At 43.7% G+C, this 14,256-nt stretch overlaps 1 long non-coding RNA gene across 3 annotated transcripts; it reads right to left on the bottom strand.

Annotated features, from left to right (window-relative positions):
- Window positions 1–252: 252 nt before the first annotated feature.
- LOC127909015 (uncharacterized) lies at window positions 253–3,154 on the bottom strand. Of its 3 annotated transcripts, XR_008069430.1 has the most exons (5): window positions 2,854–3,154; window positions 1,351–1,730; window positions 1,162–1,256; window positions 546–925; window positions 253–452 (listed from the first exon to the last, which is right to left on the bottom strand). It is a non-coding gene; the product is annotated as an uncharacterized LOC127909015 (long non-coding RNA). The 3 variants fall into 3 exon arrangements; XR_008069432.1 differs by lacking the exon at window positions 546–925; XR_008069431.1 differs by lacking the exon at window positions 1,162–1,256 and having other exon boundaries at window positions 2,854–3,152.
- Window positions 3,155–14,256: the final 11,102 nt, after the last annotated feature.

Genomic DNA, 14,256 nt, shown 5'->3' with positions numbered 1-14,256 from the left:
ACATGTCACAGTGTCACAAAGTGCTTATACAGAAACCCAGCCTAAACCCCCAAACAGCAAGCAATGCAGGTGTAGAAGCACGGTGGCTTGGAATAACTAGAAAGGTCAGAACCTAGGAAGAAACCTAGAGAGGAACCAGGCTCTGATGGGTGGCCAGTTGTGACGAGTGCGCTGACAGTCGGGAAGCAAGTTCAGGGAGTGAGTGTTCTAACAAATAAAATGAACACAAAACGCACCGACGTGAAAACAGAGTCAATATCACCTGAGGAAAGAACCAAGGGGAGTGACAGATATAGGGAAGATAATCAAGGAGGTGGTGGAGTCAAGGTGAGTGTCATGAGACAGAGTCAATATCACCTGAGGAAAGAACCAAGGGGAGTGACAGATATAGGGAAGATAATCAAGGAGGTGGTGGAGTCAAGGTGAGTGTCATGAGACAGAGTCAATATCACCTGAGGAAAGAACCAAGGGGTGACAGATATAGGGAAGATAATCAAGGAGGTGGTGGAGTCAAGGTGAGTGTCATGAGACAGAGTCAATATCACCTGAGGAAAGAACCAAGGGGAGTGACAGATATAGGGAAGATAATCAAGGAGGTGGTGGAGTCAAGGTGAGTGTCATGAGACAGAGTCAATATCACCTGAGGAAAGAACCAAGGGGAGTGACAGATATAGGGAAGATAATCAAGGAGGTGGTGGAGTCAAGGTGAGTGTCATGAGACAGAGTCAATATCACCTGAGGAAAGAACCAAGGGGAGTGACAGATATAGGGAAGATAATCAAGGAGGTGGTGGAGTCAAGGTGAGTGTCATGAGACAGAGTCAATATCACCTGAGGAAAGAACCAAGGGGAGTGACAGATATAGGGAAGATAATCAAGGAGGTGGTGGAGTCAAGGTGAGTGTCATGAGACAGAGTCAATATCACCTGAGGAAAGAACCAAGGAGTGACAGATGACAGATATCAAGGTGAATGATCAATCAAGGAAAGAACCAAGGGGGAGTGACAGTGGAAGATAATCAAGGAGGTGGTGGAGTCAAGGTGTGTCATGAGACAGAGTCAATATCACCTGAGGAAAGAACCAAGGGAGTGACAGATATAGGGAAGATAATCAAGGAGGTGGTGGAGTCAAGGTGAGTGTCATGAGACAGAGTCAATATCACCTGAGGAAAGAACCAAGGGGAGTGACAGATATAGGGAAGATAATCAAGGAGGTGGTGGAGTCAAGGTGAGTGTCATGAGACAGAGTCAATATCACCTGAGGAAAGAACCAAGGGGAGTGACAGATATAGGAAGATAATCAAGGAGGTGGTGGAGTCAAGGTGAGTGTCATGAGACAGAGTCAATATCACCTGAGGAAAGAACCAAGGGGAGTGACAGATATAGGGAAGATAATCAAGGAGGTGGTGGAGTCAAGGTGAGTGTCATGAGACAGAGTCAATATCACCTGAGGAAAGAACCAAGGGGAGTGACAGATATAGGGAAGATAATCAAGGAGGTGGTGGAGTCAAGGTGAGTGTCATGAGACAGAGTCAATATCACCTGAGGAAAGAACCAAGGGGAGTGACAGATATAGGGAAGATAATCAAGGAGGTGGTGGAGTCAAGGTGAGTGTCATGAGACAGAGTCAATATCACCTGAGGAAAGAACCAAGGGGAGTGACAGATATAGGGAAGATAATCAAGGAGGTGGTGGAGTCAAGGTGAGTGTCATGAGACAGAGTCAATATCACCTGAGGAAAGAACCAAGGGAGTGACAGATATAGGGAAGATAATCAAGGAGGTGGTGGAGTCAAGGTGAGTGTCATGAGACAGAGTCAATATCACCTGAGGAAAGAACCAAGGGGAGTGACAGATATAGGGAAGATAATCAAGGAGGTGGTGGAGTCAAGGTGAGTGTCATGAGACAGAGTCAATATCACCTGAGGAAAGAACCAAGGGGAGTGACAGATATAGGGAAGATAATCAAGGAGGTGGTGGAGTCAAGGTGAGTGTCATGAGACAGAGGAGGAAAGAACCAAGGGGAGTGACAGATATAGGGAAGATAATCAAGGAGGTGGTGGAGTCAAGGTGAGTGTCATGAGACAGAGTCAATATCACCTGAGGAAAGAACCAAGGGGAGTGACAGATATAGGGAAGATAATCAAGGAGGTGGTGGAGTCAAGGTGAGTGTCATGAGACAGAGTCAATATCACCTGAGGAAAGAACCAAGGGGAGTGACAGATATAGGGAAGATAATCAAGGAGGTGGTGGAGTCAAGGTGAGTGTCATGAGACAGAGTCAATATCACCTGAGGAAAGAACCAGGGGAGTGACAGATATAGGGAAGATAATCAAGGAGGTGGTGGAGTCAAGGTGAGTGTCATGAGACAGAGTCAATATCACCTGAGAAAGAACCAAGGGGAGTGACAGATATAGGGAAGATAATCAAGGAGGTGGTGGAGTCAAGGTGAGTGTCATGAGACAGAGTCAATATCACCTGAGGAAAGAACCAAGGGGAGTGACAGATATAGGGAAGATAATCAAGGAGGTGGTGGAGTCAAGGTGAGTGTCATGAGACAGAGTCAATATCACCTGAGGAAAGAACCAAGGGGAGTGACAGATATAGGAAGATAATCAAGGAGGTGGTGGAGTCAAGGTGAGTGTCATGAGACAGAGTCAATATCACCTGAGGAAAAGAACCAAGGGGAGTGACAGATATAGGGAAGATAATCAAGGAGGTGGTGGAGTCAAGGTGAGTGTCATGAGACAGAGTCAATATCACCTGAGGAAAGAACCAAGGGAGTGACAGATATAGGGAAGATAATCAAGAGGTGGTGGAGTCAAGGTGAGTGTCATGAGACAGAGTCAATATCACCTGAGGAAAGAACCAAGGGGAGTGACAGATATAGGGAAGATAATCAAGGAGGTGGTGGAGTCAAGGTGAGTGTCATGAGACAGAGTCAATATCACCTGAGGAAAGAACCAAGGGGAGTGACAGATATAGGGAAGATAATCAAGGAGGTGGTGGAGTCAAGGTGAGTGTCATGAGGCGCAGGTGCGCGAGACGATGGTGACAGGTGTGCGGGACAATCAGCAGCCTGATGAGGCCGGAGAGGGAGTATACATAAGTCCTCTTCTGGCTGTGCTGGGTGGAGATTATAACAGAACATGGCCAAGATGTTCAAGTGTTTATGGATGACCAGCAGGGTCAAATAATAATAATCACAGTGGTTGTAGAGGATGCAACAGGTCAGTACCTCAGGAGTAAATGTCAGTTGGCTTTTCATAGCCGATCATTCAGAGTATCTCTACCGCTCCTGCTGTCTCTAGAGAGTTGAAAACAGCAGGTCTGAGACAGGTAGCACGTCCGGCGGTGAACAGATCAGGGTTCCATTGCCACTGAGTGTACTGACCATAGCATTAATAGAACATGATATATGATATAATTTATGTCTCTATTGTACTGACTCTATTGTATTGTACTGATCCTAGGGCTCAGGTCCTCAGGGAGGGGAGGGAGAGAGAATTAGAGGGAGCATACTTACATTCACACAGGACACCAGATAGAACAGACTGACCCTAGCCCACCAACACATAAACTAGTGCAGCATAGATACTGGAGGCTGAGACAGGAGGGGTCGGGAGACACTGTGGCCCAGTCCAACAATACCCCCGGACAGGGCCAACCAGGCAGTATATAAAGACTTAAAGGTTGAGACAGAATCTACGTTTCTCACATGGATAGGCAGACCATTCAATACAAAAGCAGCTCTATATAGCCCTGCCTCTAGCCGTTTGCTTAGAAATAATAGGGACAATAAGCAGGCCTGAGTCTTGTGACCATAGCATACATGAAGGTATGTACAGCAGGGTCCAGAGAGAGATCAAAAGAGAGATCAGGGTCCAAAGTAACGCAGAGGTTTGATTTGAGACAACTGTACAACCATCAAGACTAATTGATCCAACAGAAGATCTCTTTGTTTCTTGGGATTTTAAAAAGTAAATAATTTGCCACCATCCACTTCCTTATGTCTGAAACACAGGCTTCCAGGATAGGAAATGTTGGGGATTCACCATGTTTCATCGAAATGTACAGCAGTGTATCGTCCGCAAAGCAGTGTAAGTTAACATTATGTTACCGAATCACATCACCAAGAGGTAAAATATATAGTTAAAACAATAGTGGTCCTAAAACGGAACCTTGAGGAACACTGACATTTACAGTTGATTTGTCAGAGGACAAACCATCCACAGAGACAAACTGACATCTTTCCAACAGATAAAATCTAAACCAGGTCAGAACTTGTCCATGTAGACCAATTTGGGTTTCCAATCTCTCCAAATAATGTGCTGATCGATGGTGTCAAAAGCAGGACTAAGGTCTAGGAGCACGAGGACAGATGCAGAAACTTGGTCTGACACCAACGAAAGGTAATTTACCACCTCCACGAGTCTCAGTGCTTTGAAAGGGTCTGAAACCGAACTGAAGCGTTTCGTATACATTGTTTGCCTTCAGGAAGGCAGTGAGTTCCTGCGCAAGTTCTTTTTCTAAAATGTTTCAGCGGAATGGGAGATTCGATATATGTCAATTGTTTTTTACATTTTCTGGGTCAGGGTTCCACTTTTTCAAGAGAGGCCACATTTAGTGAGTTTGGTACACATCTGGTGGATAGGGAGCCATTAATTATGTTCAACATAGGAGGGCCAAGCACAGCAAGCAGCTCTTTCTGTAGTTTAGATGGAATATGGTCCAGTATGCAGCTTGAAGGTTTAGAGGCCATGACTATTTCCATGAATGTGTCAAGAGATATAGATCAAAAAACTTTAGTGTCCCCATTGATCCAAAGGTCCTGGCAGTGTTGTGCAGAATCAGGACAACTGAGCTTGGGAGGAATACACAGATTCAAAGGAGTCCGTAATTTTGTTTCTAATGATCATGATCTTTTCATCGTAGAAGTTCATGAATTTATTACTGCTGAAGTGGAAGCCATCCTCTCTTGGGGAATGCTGGTGGGTCTGTGGACTTTTCCATGTGAATATTAAAGTCACCAAAAATTGGAATATTAACTGCCATGACTGCAAGGTCCGATAGGAATTCAGGGAACTCAGTGAGGAACACTGTATACGACCCAGAAGGCCTGTAAACAGTAGCTATAAAAAGTGATTGAGTAGGCTGCATAGATTTTATGACTAGAAGCTCAAAAGATGAAAATGCAGTCATTGTTTAACAATGAATGTCTGCAACACCTCTGCCTTTGCGGGATGCACAGGGATATGGTCACTAGTGTAACCAGGAGGTGAGGCCTCATTTAACACAGTCAATTTCAGTCAGGCCAATCACATCAAGACTATGATCAGTGATTAGTTCATTGACTATAACTGCCTTGTAAGTGAGGGATCTAACATTAAGTAGCCCTATTTTGAGATGTGAGATATCACAATCTCTTTCAATAATTGCAGGAATGGAGGTCTTTATTCCAGTGAGATTGCTAAAGCAAACACTGCCATGTTTAGTTTTGCTCAACCTAGATCTAGGCACAGACACGGCCTCAATGGGGATAGCTGAGCTGTCTACACTGAAAATGTTAGTGGTAGACTCCACTAAACTGTCAGACTGGCTAACAGCCTGCTGTCTGGCCTGCACCCTATCTCATTGTGGAGCTAGAGGAGGTAGAGCCCTGTCTATGTTGGTAGATAAGGTGAGAGCTCCTCCAGCTAGGATAGAGTCCATCACTCCTCAACAGGCCGGGCTTGGTCCTGTGTGTGGATGAGTCCCATAAAGAGGGACAATTATCTACAAATTCTTTATTTTGGGGGGGGGGGGCAGGTTTCAACCAGCAATTGAGGTCGCGAGACTCTGCTGTAGAGCTCATCACTTCCCCTAACAGCAGTATGTGTGTGTCGGGGAGAAAGAGAAGATGCTGAATATATCCATAAATTATACTACTTATAAGCTCGATTTTAGATGTCCCACAGTGAACCAGGAGTCAGAGATCAAATGCTGCCATTTCAGATTACCCCAAACTCTGAGCGTTTAACGTTAAAGATTGTGTGTGTGCATGCGTGCGTGTGTGTGTGTTAGTGTTGAGCGATTACTGCTTTTTGAGGTCGGCTCGTTTCGATTATTAAAAAATAATCACAGTTTTTTTGGTTTCGAATTTCTCTGCCTGCAGAGCTGTTTGACAAAATACTTTGACTTGTTTCAAGAACTGTCTCTGTCCCTCTTGTCGTTGTGTTGTGTACATTCCTCTCTCAAGCAGTCTATGTTGTCTGTGTGTATCTAACATAACGTATCAGGCGTAAAAGTGTATACGTACAGAGATCTGTATATAGTGACGAGACGCTCATGTCTCCACCCTAACAATGGGAGTCGGGCCAAAGGCGGGAAGGCAGGAGACAAGTTCAGCACCAAAATAAGCCCACAGAAACACAATTGGCTTATTTTGGACGGATATTGGCGAGAATGAAACCTCTCGCTTCGCCTTTTCCTCTCTGACCAGTCTCTGTCCGAAAAACAGCTGCAATGGCTTATGGTCATTGTAGTTAATTACCATGTTTCTGCACTGAACTAGGTTGAATATTTGCTTAATGAAAACTACAACTTCCTCCAGCCCTGCGTCCAACATAGTTCTTGACTTGTGTTGTGAATTATTTAATTTCTCTCTAAAGAAATACTGCACTGGGCTGTCAGAAAAAAGTATTTGAACAGAAGTAGGTTAATTAGTTGTATAATAACTGAAAATATGAAATGTTGGTTAATCGCTCAGTACTAGTGTGCGTGCATCCGTGCATGGGCAGTACTATAGCAGATGGTACTATAGCAGATGGTACTATAGCAGATTGACACATGCAAGCATGCACATATTTACACTAACTGTAGGGTGCTGTAACTCAGGGAGACAAACACAGGAACAGGTTATGTATTGAAGGGCATGTTGGGACTATACGCAGGGAGGGAGGGAGGGAGGGAGGGAGGGAGGGAGGGAGGGAGGGAGGGAGGGAGGGAGGGTCCATAGCTACAGTACAGCATGTCTCCCCCAGGCACGAGGCTCTGAGCAGCTTTTTACATATGATTAAATAGGATTAGATATGATGAAATATGATCACTCAATCAACCTGTAAGAAACCCTTTGTAATGAAACTGGATCTGTGCCAGCCTGTGTGTGTGTGTGTGTGTGTGTGTGTGTGTGTGTGTGTGTGTGTGTGTGTGTGTGTGTGTGTGTGTGTGTGTGTGTGTGTGTGTGTGTGTGTGTGTGTGACTGTGTGTCTGCAACTGTGTGTGTGTATTTGACTGAATGTGTGTCTGTGTGTGTGTTTGTTGCTCTCTATGTCTGGAGATCTTAATGAACCTTGTACGTTCACCACCGTAAAGCTCCCTCACCCAGAACATAGTCATTACCATAACACCCTCATTACCATAACACCTCCATTACCATAACACCCCCATTACCATAACGCCCCATTACCATAACCGCCCCATTACCATAACCTCTCCATTACCATAACACCCTCATTACCATAACACCCCATTACCATAACACCCTCATTACCATAACACCCTCATTACCATAACACCCCCATTACCATGAAACCCCCATTACCATAACGCCCCCATTACCATAACACCCCATTACCATAACCCCTCCATTACCATAACACCCCCATCACATAACACCCCATTACATAACACCCCCATTACCATAACACCCCCATTACCATAACACCCCCATTACTTAACACACTCATTACCATAACACCCCCATTACATAACACCCCCATTATATAACACCCCCATTACCATAACACCCCCATTACATAACACCCCCATTACATAACACCCCCATTACCATAACACTCTCATTACCATAACAATATCATTCCAGAGGGAAAGAAGATTGTCAGATTAATATGTTGTGACACTTAACGGTGTATTTAAGGGAACAGAGTACAGTCTCTTTCTTTCTTTAAACACATAAACACACAGATAAACAGGTACATTGAGCAGAGTGGGCTGGTTGGTGATGCTGTGGTCCTGGCTGTTATTCCAACAGAGCCGCATCTCCAGTAGCACACAAACACTGGAGACACATGCACTGTAGAATACAGCCAGACCTGAGAGACCAGCGACACACTCACGTATAAACACACACACACACACACTAGTGATGCGCGGGTTGACACAGTTCCCGCAGTTATATCCGCGGGGTGGATGGATTTAGGGTTATTCAATATTGTGTGGCTTAAAGGGCGGGTGGGTGGTGGACGGGTTGAATAAAGAGAAACAATACCTTAAAAAATCCACACATTTTAAAATGTTGTGCCATTTAAAAAAATTAGGCAAAAAAACAAACGTCCTCTCACTGTCAACGGTGTTAATTTTCAGCAAACTTAACATGTGTAAATATTTGTATGAACATAACAAGATTCAGCAACTGAGACATAAACTGAACAAGTTTAAATGGAATAATGTGTCCCTGAACAAAGGGGGGTCAAAATCCAAAAGTAACAGTCAGTATCTGGTGTGGCCACCAGCTGCATTAAGTACTGCAGTGCATCTCCTCCTCATAGACTGCACCAGACTTGCCAGTTCTTGCTGTGAGATGTTACCCTACTCTTCCACCAAGGCACCTGCAAGTTCCCAGGTATTTCTGGGGGGAATGGCCCTAGCCCTCACCCTCCGATCCAACAGGTCCCAGACGTGCTCAATGGGATTGAGATCCGTGATCTTCGCTGGCCATGGCAGAACACTGACTTGCAGGAAATCACGCACAGAACAAGCAGTTATGGCTGGTGGCATTGTCATGCTGGAGGGTCATGTCAGGATGAGCCTGCAGGAAGGATACCACATGAGGTAGAAGGATGTCTTCCCGTTGAGATTGCCTGCAATGACAACAAGCTCAGTCTGATGACGCTGTGACACACCGCCCCAGACCATGACGGACCCTCCACCAACAAATTGATCCCGCTCCAGAGTACAGGCCTCGGTGTAACGCTCATTCCTTCGACGATAAACGCGAATCCGACCATCGCCCCTGGTGAGACAAAACCGTGACTCGTCAGTGAAGAGCACTTTTTGCCAGTCCTGTCTGGTCCAGCGACGGTGGGTTTGTGCCCATAGGCGACGTTGTTGCCAGTGATGTCTGGTGAGGACCTGCCTTACAACTGGCCTTCAAGCCCTCAGACCAGCCTCTCTCAGCCTATTGCGGACAGTCTGAGCACTGATGGAGGGATTGTGCGTTCCTGGCGTAACTCGGGCAGTTGTTGTTGCCATCCTGTATTTGTCCCACAGGTGTGATGTTCGGATGGACCGATCCTGTGCAGGTGTTGTTACACGTGGTCTGCCACTGCGAGGACGATCAGCTGTCCGTCCTGTCTCTCTGTAGCGATGTCTTAGGCTATTTTTTGCCCTGGCCACATCTGCAGCCAAATAGCCTACACAACCAATCGATAGTCAAATAGCCTACACAACCAATCGATAGCCAAATAGCCTACACAACCAATCGATAGCCAAATAGCCTACACAACCAATCGATAGCCAAATAGCCTACACAACCAATCGATAGCCATATAGCCTAAACAACCAATCGATAGCCAAATAGCCTACACAACCAATCGATAGCCATATAGCCTACACAACCAATCGATAGCCATATAGCCTACACAACCAATCGATAGCCATATAGCCTCCACAACCAATCGATAGCCATATAGCCTACACAACCAATCGATAGCCATATAGCCTACACAACCAATCGATAGTCAAATAGCCTACACAACCAATCGATAGTCAAATAGCCTACACAACCAATCGATAGCCATATAGCCTACACAACCAATCGATAGCCATATAGCCTACACAACCAATCGATAGCCATATAGCCTACACAACCAATCGATAGCCATATAGCCTACACAACCAATCGATAGCCATATAGCCTACACAACCAATCGATAGTCAAATAGCCTACACAACCAATCGATAGCCAAATAGCCTACACAACCAATCGATAGCCATATAGCCTCCACAACCAATCGATAGCCATATAGCCTACACAACCAATCGATAGCCATATAGCCTACACAACCAATCGATAGCCATATAGCCTACACAACCAATCGATAGCCATATAGCCTACACAACCAATCGATAGTCAAATAGCCTACACAACCAATCGATAGCCAAATAGCCTACACAACCAATCGATAGCCATATAGCCTCCACAACCAATCGATAGCCATATAGCCTACACAACCAATCGATAGCCATATAGCCTACACAACCAATCGATAGCCATATAGCCTACACAACCAATCGATAGTCAAATAGCCTACACAACCAATCGATAGCCATATAGCCTACACAACCAATCGATAGCCATATAGCCTACACAACCAATCGATAGCCATATAGCCTACACAACCAATCGATAGTCAAATAGCCTACACAACCAATCGATAGCCATATAGCCTACACAACCAATCGATAGTCATATAGCCTACACAACCAATCGATAGCCATATAGCCTACACAACCAATCGATAGTCAAATAGCCTACACAACCAATCGATAGTCAAATAGCCTACACAACCAATCGATAGTCATATAGCCTACACAACCAATCGATAGTCAAATAGCCTACACAACCAATCGATAGTCAAATAGCCTACACAACCAATCGATAGTCAAATAGCCTACACAACCAATCGATAGCCATATAGCCTACACAACCAATCGATAGTCATATAGCCTACACAACCAATCGATAGTCAAATAGCCTACACAACCAATCGATAGTCAAATAGCCTACACAACCAATCGATAGCCATATAGCCTACACAACCAATCGATAGTCAAATAGCCTACACAACCAATCGATAGCCATATAGCCTACACAACCAATCGATAGTCATATAGCCTACACAACCAATCGATAGTCAAATAGCCTACACAACCAATCGATAGTCAAATAGCCTACACAACCAATCGATAGTCAAATAGCCTACACAACCAATCGATAGTCAAATAGCCTCCACAACCAATCGATAGCCATATAGCCTACACAACCAATCGATAGTCAAATAGCCTACACAACCAATCGATAGCCATATAGCCTACACAACCAATCGATAGTCATATAGCCTACACAACCAATCGATAGTCAAATAGCCTCCACAACCAATCGATAGTCAAATAGCCTACACAACCAATCGATAGTCAAATAGCCTCCACAACCAATCGATAGTCAAATAGCCTCCACAACCAATCGATAGTCAAATAGCCTACACAACCAATCGATAGTCAAATAGCCTACACAACCAATCGATAGTCAAATAGCCTACACAACCAATCGATAGCCATATAGCCTACACAACCAATCGATAGTCATATAGCCTACACAACCAATCAATAGTCAAATAGCCTACACAACCAATCGATAGTCAAATAGCCTACACAACCAATCGATAGTCAAATAGCCTACACAACCAATCGATAGTCAAATAGCCTCCACAACCAATCGATAGCCATATAGCCTACACAACCAATCGATAGTCAAATAGCCTACACAACCAATCGATAGCCATATAGCCTCCACAACCAATCGATAGTCAAATAGCCTCCACAACCAATCGATAGTCAAATAGCCTACACAACCAATCGATAGCCATATAGCCTACACAACCAATCGATAGCCATATAGCCTACACAACCAATCGATAGCCATATAGCCTCCACAACCAATCGATAGTCAAATAGCCTCCACAACCAATCGATAGTCAAATAGCCTACACAACCAATCGATAGCCATATAGCCTACACAACCAATCGATAGCCATATAGCCTACACAACCAATCGATAGTCATATAGCCTACACAACCAATCGATAGCCATATAGCCTACACAACCAATCGATAGTCAAATAGCCTACACAACCAATCGATAGCCATATAGCCTACACAACCAATCGATAGTCAAATAGCCTACACAACCAATCGATAGCCATATAGCCTACACAACCAATCGATAGTCAAATAGCCTCCACAACCAATCGATAGTCAAATAGCCTCCACAACCAATCGATAGTCAAATAGCCTCCACAACCAATCGATAGTCAAATAGCCTAAACAACCAATCGATAGTCAAATAGCCTCCACAACCAATCGATAGTCAAATAGCCTCCACAACCAATCGATAGCCATATAGCCTCCACAACCAATCGATAGTCAAATAGCCTACACAACCAATCGATAGTCATATAGCCTACACAACCAATCGATAGTCAAATAGCCTCCACAACAATCGATAGTCAAATAGCGATAGTCAAATAGCCTCCACAACCAATCGATAGTCAAATAGCCTCCACAACCAATCGATAGTCAAATAGCCTACACAACCAAGTCAAATAGCCAAAACCCTCCAAACCAATCGATAGTCAAATAGCCTCCACAACCAATCGATAGTCAAATAGCCTCCACAACCAATCGATAGTCAAATAGCCTACACAACCAATCGATAGCCATATAGCCTCCACAACCAATCGATAGTCAAATAGCCTACACAACCAATCGATAGCCATATAGCCTACACAACCAATCGATAGCCATATAGCCTACACAACCAATCGATAGTCAAATAGCCTCCACAACCAATCGATAGCCATATAGCCTACACAACCAATCGATAGTCAAATAGCCTCCACAACCAATCGATAGTCAAATAGCCTCCACAACCAATCGATAGTCAAATAGCCTCCACAACCAATCGATAGTCAAATAGCCTACACAACCAATCGATAGTCAAATAGCCTACACAACCAATCGATAGTCAAATAGCCTACACAACCAATCGATAGTCAAATAGCCTCCACAACCAATCGATAGTCAAATAGCCTACACAACCAATCGATAGTCAAATAGCCTACACAACCAATCGATAGTCAAATAGCCTCCACAACCAATCGATAGTCAAATAGCCTCCACAACCAATCGATAGTCAAATAGCCTACACAACCAATCGATAGTCAAATAGCCTCCACAACCAATCGATAGTCAAATAGCCTCCACAACCAATCGATAGTCAAATAGCCTACACAACCAATCGATAGTCAAATAGCCTACACAACCAATCGATAGTCAAATAGCCTACACAACCAATCGATAGTCAAATAGCCTACACAACCAATCGATAGTCAAATAGCCTCCACAACCAATCGATAGCCATATAGCCTACACAACCAATCGATAGTCAAATAGCCTACACAACCAATCGATAGCCATATAGCCTACACAACCAATCGATAGCCATATAGCCTACACAACCAATCGATAGCCATATAGCCTCCACAACCAATCGATAGCCAAATAGCCTACCAAAGTCCTCTGATAATACTAGTCCCGTGTGAATCGACATCCCTTTGTTTTGTGAGAAATATCTGCGTTTTATAGGTGTTGCTCGCCGTTTCAGCAATAAAACAATAACTAGCTTATATATGAACTTCCACAGTGAATGCTTTTGTTTATATGTTTTGTGCAAATTAATTGAACATCACCAAATGCATCTTTAAAAAATATTGCACCTATTTAATGCAACCCTTGCTGTTAATAGATCACAAACACACAAAAAACAGCGAGAACTGAGCTAAACGTTTGGAACAAATTCTCTTTCTCACCCATAGAATAAAAACACATATCTATTTCAAGTTCACTGTTTAGCTCACATCTGAATGCTGGGGGGAATTTAGGAATCTTCTAAAATATCCTATTGACACACTTCCTCAATTCAAGTATTATGGTGACACTTTACCAAAGATGGTTTGGTTTAGAAACCTGTGAACCACTCGAGTAATCAGTGTTGCCTGTTATTGCTTGGACTTGTTGAAATATCTTCTCACCTAGAAAAAACCCTCCGGGCTTTCGTCATAACTGACTCATATATATATAATATATTTAAATATATATTATATATATGCGAATATGGCTATAGCATTAATAATAACTCCTGCAGAATTAAGCATTTTCTTACAGTAAAATGATACACCAAATGTAGGAACAATTTGGATTTGGGAACAGGAGTGGAGAAATATGATTTATTTCGTTCTGCATCTTGAGGGAATTCAATGCTCAGTTAGATACGATCTGTGGAGGTGTTGTCTTCGTCATTCATAAAAGCTGATAGTATTTCAACCACATAAAATATGCATCGAAGCCGAACTGAAATCTGATCAGAAACACATCGTCTTCACAGCTTTATTGTCCCTTACAACCGGTCAACCTGATGTC

This window comes from Oncorhynchus keta, chromosome 18 (genome assembly GCF_023373465.1).
Source record: "Oncorhynchus keta strain PuntledgeMale-10-30-2019 chromosome 18, Oket_V2, whole genome shotgun sequence".
Classification (NCBI taxonomy): Eukaryota; Metazoa; Chordata; class Actinopteri; order Salmoniformes; family Salmonidae; genus Oncorhynchus; species Oncorhynchus keta.
This window is presented reverse-complemented; position numbering and strand designations above follow the sequence as displayed.